We start from the raw sequence: 8,148 nt of genomic DNA, 5'->3' as shown, positions 1-8,148 counted from the left end.
GGTTCACATGAAACTACAGGTCGTTCTAGTCCATTTACATATATGGCCCATCTCGAATGGAGCTACTGCTGAATTACTACGAACTAAATCATTCCTATCACGTTGATGCGCAAACCAATGCAAACAACACATCAAATAGTTTTAAATATGCATGAGAGCTGGAAAATACTAATCTCGTGAAATTCTGCATGTTTTACATATGTAAATTTTTTTGATCCGACACGCGGTTTGAACGTTGTGGGCGTTTCAAAACAATGCAATTTCATGAAATATGCATGTGCTGGAAATTGCCCAAAATCTACACATGGCTAAATAAATAGGGCAGCCCTGGTCTCGAACTTGAGATCTCGCCAACTCGGGTGCGAAGCCCAAGTGCTAAAAGTCTGGGTTTGTGCCGGATGAACCAAAGCTCGATGCTAACTGAACCAAACTGAAAGCGGATGGTTCGAGTCAACATAGGCTCTTGCACGTCTTCCTCCTAGACCACGGCGGCACTAACAGACCTCGCTGGATTGGCCTGATCTGGACGAGGTTTGCTCCAGGGGAGGCCGAGAATGTGTTCGTGGCAGGCAGATCCCGCGGGGCTGGTTCCGATGCGAAGGTCAGCGCAACGCGAGCAGAGCTTCAGTCTCGGCAACGGCAGCCATGGCTCCCTGCTGATAAGAGAAGGGAGAGGGAGAGCTGTCCATTGGAGAGGGAGAAGCCAAAGAGAAGAAGGAGAGGGAGGACCTCATCTGCTGGGTGCGCCGTCGACGTGCTGGTGGCGGTGGTGGAGAGGCTGGGGCGTCCGCGTGGAGAATAAGCACGGGAGGCCCACGCAGACAGAGGTGCGCGGATCGCCGGTGGCGTGCTCCGACGAGGCGGGAGGTATCCGGGGATGTGAGCGGGGACGTGCGTGGCGCTGTGGTTGCCGTACACCGGGAGCTACGGTCGCCGGACATGTCCAGGAGACACGTGGTTGGGGACGAGTTCGAGCATGGGGGACCTGCTTGTTGCGGAAGCTCCTGGACAGGGGATCGATCAAGCGCGAGGAGAGAATCGAGCGAGGTAGTGTGTGGTCAGATCTTGGCTCCTCGCTTCTGTGATTTGGGGTGCACAGAAAGCACGGAAGATGGTCAAAGACAGCTGTTTGAGAGTTGGATCGTGGCAGATCCTGATCAATGAGGGGACTGGTCGGGCGGCGACTGCGAGGAGGATTGGTTGGATGATAAAGCTACGGCTAGGTTTTGTTTGCTTAAATGGCTAGGGGTGTTTTAGGATGATCCAAACCCTCCGATTCAATCGGACGGTCGAGAATAAATAGGTCACGGAGTCCAATTGAAAAACCGATGACGGTTAAGGGTATGAAGAGGTCGATCCGGACCCAAGGTTACGACCGTATATTTTGGATTCGACAAGCTATCAGATGCGTGCAAGGGTTGTGTGCAAGTGCAGAGAGGCTAAACAAATATGAGAGGGAAAACGGGCAACCCGGCATCAGGTTTTTTAAACACCAAAAACATCCGACGTTTGACCAGCTATAGTGCCGCTATAGGTTCGACGGTTCGGTTATCAAACGAACTCTGATTGTGAGAAAATTTGGCAAGCGACCTACCTACACTAAAATAAGACCGCACACCAAGTTTCAACCCAATCCGAGAATATTTTCCGGATACCATTCAAAACAATATCTTATCGATGTCGTGGGCGTGTGCGAGTGTGGTCAGTCTCCAAACGGTCAACGACAAAAACGGAGAGAACTGACAACTAATACGGATGCATGTTTTGAAAACTCGCGGCAGCGGAGTGCCGATGTAATGCGGATGATGTGAATGATCCGATGTTAATGCAACTACCCAATAAATCACAAGACGACAACGAAATAAAAGGGGAATCTTTTGGGGCATCGATTTCGGGCTGTAAAACTCCCTTTTGGTGGGTGTGGATATCCTAGAATGTCAACTTGCAAATTATGTTTGAGGATAGGTGCTTGCTTAAAGAATATCTCGTCTATTTTAATTCTCTCATTCATATGCATATCGTTATCATGATTTAGCAAGTATTGTTCTAACAGATCAGTGAGAGGCACAACAAGAGAAGCAAGACCAATAATTTCATCTTTAATAGATAATTATTTCTCATGTGGTTGTCTACCAAACTTAGAGATATTAAACTGATGATACAAATCACCAAAGCTTACTTTGACCTTCTTTGTAATACAAATAGTTTCATCATTAATAATATTCAAGAAAGGTCTATCGAATATAATGGGACAAGAATTATCTTGTTGTAAACCAAGTACTAAGAAATTAGTGGGGTGCTTAATTTTTCCACACAAGACTTCGACATCTCAATCAATCCGAAGTGGTTAAACAGTTTATCTATTTGCAAGGTTAATAGTGACATCAATATCTTCAATCTCAGAGGGTGCCATGTCATTCATAATTTCTTGACATAAAGTAAAAGATATAGTAGTAACACTAGCACCCATGTCGGACAACCCATGACAACAATGGTCTCCAATATTAACATAAACAATAAGCATGCCAAAAAATGGTTTATTTTTATCTAACTCGTCTTGTTTGTTTCTAACAGGTTTTGCAATTCTAACATCTTCATCACAGAAGTAAATAACATGTCTATCAATATCATAAACCTCGAGATCTTTAACCATAGCAACATTAGATTCTACATTTATTTGTCCAGAGAGTTTGGGTGCCCTAATATTACTCTTTTTTACCATGGTTGAAGCTTTAGCATGTTCCTTAATACTAACAGGAAAATGTGGTTTCTCAATGTCAGTAGTAGGCACAACTGGAACAACATGACTTCTTTTGCTTCGACTTGTAATCTTTATTTGTTTACTATTCTACTAGCGTATCCCCTGCCATGCAAGAATTTATGTATTGGATAAGATTGGTTTCAGTACTTAAAAACTATGGAGGTAAAGAGAGTTCACTTCAGGATCGAGCATGGTTATACTTTTTCCACAAAGTTCTAAAATACGGACACCTAATCCTATTTTCAATGCACAAATTGGCAAGCACTATGCAAGGCTTATGCATTTGATCCTAATATGCTTATCACCTTTCATATTCGTCCGGAAGATGAAATTGAAGGTAATATCGACATCTGGGTCGATGCGCAGACGCCTCCAGTTCTACCATTATGTGAGTTTCTCAACCATATTTATTAAGTAATTTATTTTGTTTAACTAAAAATAGTTGAGAACTTATTTCCATTGACCACTTATTTTCATTCTTCAAAAAATGTACGGAAGAAGGTAGACAGAACCTATTACTACAATGATGAAGGGAAATTAACTTGTAAGGAGAAACATCATCTTGTCGCATTCATCAATGATCTTGAGAATTACAATACCTATCAGTAAATCCCCCCACACTATGGTCAATATGTGCCACAAGTGCACGTGCTGAACTACGGTAACATGCATGGAGATTGCATGGTAAGATTTTCTACTATTACGACATCCGTGCATCTTTTGCATAAATTCTTGTCAAACTAAACTACATTGCAAGCTAAAAAGTTAATACTATGTTTTTCAACAGAAAATCCAGCAAGATTGTGTGACTCATCTGATGTTTCCAAGAGGTCGCATTGATGTTATGAGCATACGACCAACACGGCTAGGTCAGCCTAGGTATCTGCATCACTCCTGTCCATACCGGATTTCTAAAACCAATGAAATGACAATCAAAGATTGGAAAAAATGTATGGTCGATCGTAGAGAGCTACTTGGAAGCAAAATTGTGCGTAGCCCAAGAATGGGAGACAACATGATCTCCATTCTCCATAATGGAGAGTCAGGGCCTATCTTGTTTTAAGTTATTCTACCTAAGAGAGGGTAGAGTAGGTCTTATGAGAGAGGAGTAGGTCCTAGGTACAATGTGTTATAGTTGATGATGATGTGGAGGAGTTGTGATTATGACTAGTGACCAACTTTTATTATATATATGATGTTTTATTGACGAAATGATGATTAAATAGTGTTGGTGGTAATGACTATGATGATTATTAGCTATAGTGATGCAAGAGTTTTTATATTAATATGAAGATGATGTTGATCAGGATTATCATGATGATTTGTTATTATGATCATGATTGGTTATTATATCATTGGGGGAAGGAAAGCTTATTAGACTCATGTGTGGATGAATGTTCTACGTTGGGTTCATTAGCCCAGATGTTGTAAATGAATCGTCAGTATGCCACAATGCCTTAGAGACCGAGGATAACTTGCTAAAGTCATTACTTCTACATCACGGAGAAAGAGAGGACACTTCTATCTATTAGCTAGATAACACAATATGAAACCCTTAAATTAAACCTCCAAAACCCCCAACACACCCCCATTCAAAAAAAGCCCACCTCCTGGTCCCGGTTAGTATTACCAACTGGGACTATATGCCCTCCTACTTGGGCTCCCCGCAGAGGCCACGTGGAGGCCCTTCTCTCCCGGTTGGTAAAGGAATCGGGACTAAACGTTTCGGGCTTTAGTCCCGACCCTTTAGTCCAGGTTCCGTAACCAGGGCTAATGGGCCTCTGGACCTGGGACAAATGGACCATTTTCTACTAGTGTTATCATCCCATAGGGCGGATTCGACTTTCAAATCTAGCTCATTTATAAGATTTAGAAGCCCTTGTTTCTCTTTCTTATAAATTCCGCTCTCATGTTTTTCCCATCCCCGTAGTATTCGGGATACTGCTTTTGATAAATCCGAGTCATGGGTAATTCAACACCAAAATTTTCACGAAGCATCTTAGCCATCTCCTCTCTAATATTAGCCAGAGCATAATCTGTAGTAGACGATGAAGTTTGATGAAGTGGCATAGGAGGAGTAGGATTACTAGCTGCAGGTAGGAGCTATGGCATATATGTCTAACTATAGTTCAGAAGTGGTCTGACACTGTTTGCACCTACACGTAAGGATTGGTTCGGTGTTGCCACCTGTCGGTCACTAGAGACTGGGTCCGTTGTGCCCCAAACTTGTTCACGGGCATCGGCGACGCCCCTGACAGCAGTTCACAGGGAAGAACAGCAGGAAGGCAATCCAAGACCCACCAAGGCCACGCCGTTCCCTCTCTCTAGGGGCATGTAATACAAGGGCTACGGATGCAAGGCCCCACAAGGCCCTCCTTGCCGGGAAGATTCCCAAGGCCCCGGCAAGCCCATTTCGCCGGGAAGCCTCCCGAAGATTAGCAAGACCCCGACAAGCCTCCCTTGCCGGGAAGGCTCCCGCAGACTGGCAAGGCCCCCGGCAAGACCTCCTTGCCGGGAAAGTGTTCATGCCCTCGGCAAGCCCTCCTTGCCGCGAAGGTGACCAACTCACCCGACAAAGACTCCAGCCCAGCGAGCCCCTACCGCTTGCCAGGTGTCCTCCCCCGTTTCTACCACAATCCGGCCACTCCAGCACATCCCTCATGCGCCAGCACAAGACACAAGTGTTGATTCACGTGGGTACGTGTCGCGACCACCTTGCGGCAGGTCAGTGGTCATACAAGGCATTTACTGCCACCGAAGAAGAAGAGAAGCAAACACTGTTCACTGTGCACCCCGTGAGCATACTGTTGGTGACCCCTTTGCCTATAAAAGGAGGCCTAAGGCTCATTTTGAGGTGTTGGACTTTTTGGGATCAAATACACCCTAATCTCCGACTAATTTACTATAGAAAATCACCCTACAGTAAGTACGCAATACAAACGAAGCAGGAGTAGGGTTTTACGCGCCAAGAGGATCGAATCTGCTTAAAAGACTTTGTCGGTGTTGATCGTTAGCTCCGCTCTCGACGCCGTACCTCTCCCTCCCCGCTGAACAATCAAGGGAGTCCTCAAGTTTCCCATAGGTGTCGGCTTCCCCGACAACACCGAACTCAGCATGCTCATGATTGGATTAATGGGTGCAGTGACAATCTCATTTGGTTGATCACGATAATAATTCATCGTCATGGAAGGTGCAGAGGCAATAGGTACACACAGGTAAGGGTTTTCTGCACCAGCCAACACACCAACATTAGGGGTAGATGTTTGAGGCATATTTTTCTAAGCTTTAGTATTTTCTAAAAAGGATTGATAGACCTGATTGTTACATCGGGAATGTGACTCTCAACTCAACCCATTATCAAGCGAAAAGGTAGTACTCAAAGTGGGTTTAACCTGCTCGGCTTGAAGAGGTGGGAACTTGATTTCTTCAATCAGAGTGATATTGCCGTGGCAATCCTTCTTGAATTTTGCAAGGAACTGCTGTAGCTCCTTCTCTTCGTGCACCTTGTACTCATAAGCTTGACGATGATCGGTTGATAGTTCATCACGCTTGGGCTTAATGATGTTATCGGCTCCTAACTCAGAAGGGTTTGGGAAGATTAGACATGGTGGATGATCTTTTTCTCCCAATGGAGTTGCCAAAAAGTGTGTTGACAAACGAACACGTCACGTGTACCCTCGACGCCAGGGGTGATGCACGACAGCTCACGTCGAAGGAGATCCGACCGACAACATGATACGCAAGACAGTCGGCGGATGCTTTTGTGGACCTGAAACCCTGCAAACCCGAGAGGGACCCCGTGAGGGAGTGTGGTGACAATGGGATGCCCTAGGTTGATTTGTTCGCCCCTAGAGCCTCGGGATTCGAAGCTCTCCAACACAAAGAACGACGAAGACCGAGGAAGCAAAAATGAGGGAGAGACACTAATGTAGATGACAAAGTAGTAGATGTGTTTTTGCGATTATGTGTTGTTTCACTCGGCCATCACCTCCAATATATAAGAGGCGGTTGGACTTTCCGTACAAGCAAAGGACTCATCTAGGCTTTCCTAACAAGAAAAATACACCAAATCATGTCCTAGAGGGCCGAACACCTTGTGTTACCCATTAGACAACCGTCTGATCCCTCGTGCAGCCCATCACAGAGTTGTCTGATCGCTCACGCCATCCATCAAATAATTGTCTCGTCCCTCGCGCAATATTTTTCCTGTTGGTAGGGCTGCACTCCAATGGCTCTAACTTTTGCATAGCATCTCGGATGGACATAATTTTTATATAAAACTCGATCGTTTCGATGATAGGAAGACAATTCGTGTTTAACATTTTTTCCATATGTGGCTATATTGCGGTCTTAATCGGCCGAACTGTACTCCGATTATGAAATGTCAACACTTTGAACATTGTTCTGGCCTTCGAGATGAGATCAGAAAGCGATGGCCCAGACTTCAAAAATGTTCATGTCAACACCATGTAACTATTTCACATGGAGCACATCTTTATTTGAAGCCATATTAATCATGATTTATTTCATGCCAAAATCTAGTGTCAACAACTGGCACTTGATCCATCTCAATTCCCGAAAGACAATTAACATATGGGGATTGATTGGAGGTAGGGTTGGGAACATACTTGACTTCGACTCCTTAGCTATCTGTCATGGTAACAGTCCTCTTGGCAATGTACAAAAAACATTGGTGCTTGGTTAACCAATCCATGTCAAGGATCACATCCAAGCCTTGCGACTTTAGGATGATAAGATCTGCTAAGAAGTCTACCCCATTCATGTTAGTCCCAACACCTTTACACCCTATCTTGGTACTCATTACTGCACTCGGGGTTTATACCATCATATAACTACCCAAAGGTGTAGGCTCCATGCCACTGTCCAGTGCAAACTTTTGGGTAACAAAATAATTCGAAGCACCACAATGAAACAGAACTATTGTTGGGGTTGAGTTGACAAGGAGCATACCGAGTACGACATTCGGGTCTTCCTTGGCTTCATCAGCGGAGACGTGATTCACATGACCTTTTCCATTGTGGGGAAAGTTCCGGGGAGCTTGGTTCCTGGTTGGCACTCCAAGGCCTTTCCTTGGTTTGGCTCATTGGGGCGCGGTGCATCTAGCTTCTTGTTGGGGCACTGCTTCGAAATGTGTCTAGGCTGACCACACCCAAAGCATGTGACGTGCCCAAAGTTGTTGGTCTTGCTGCTAATGTTGTTACTAGAATTGTTGTATGTTGGCCTAGGGTTGGCATACTACTTAGGCTGGTAGCTCGAAGGAGGTGCAGGAGTCCTAGATTGCTGAGGCCGATAGTTTGGCTTTGCTTGGGCTGATTGGCAGGGGCGAGTCTTTTGGTTGGCGGAACCACCAATGTTGATCATCTTGT

Source organism: Hordeum vulgare, chromosome 4H, assembly GCF_904849725.1.
Source record: "Hordeum vulgare subsp. vulgare chromosome 4H, MorexV3_pseudomolecules_assembly, whole genome shotgun sequence".
In the NCBI taxonomy this organism is placed as follows: domain Eukaryota; kingdom Viridiplantae; phylum Streptophyta; class Magnoliopsida; order Poales; family Poaceae; genus Hordeum; species Hordeum vulgare.
The sequence above is the reverse complement of the archived record's forward strand: the minus strand, read 5'-3'. Positions refer to the sequence as shown.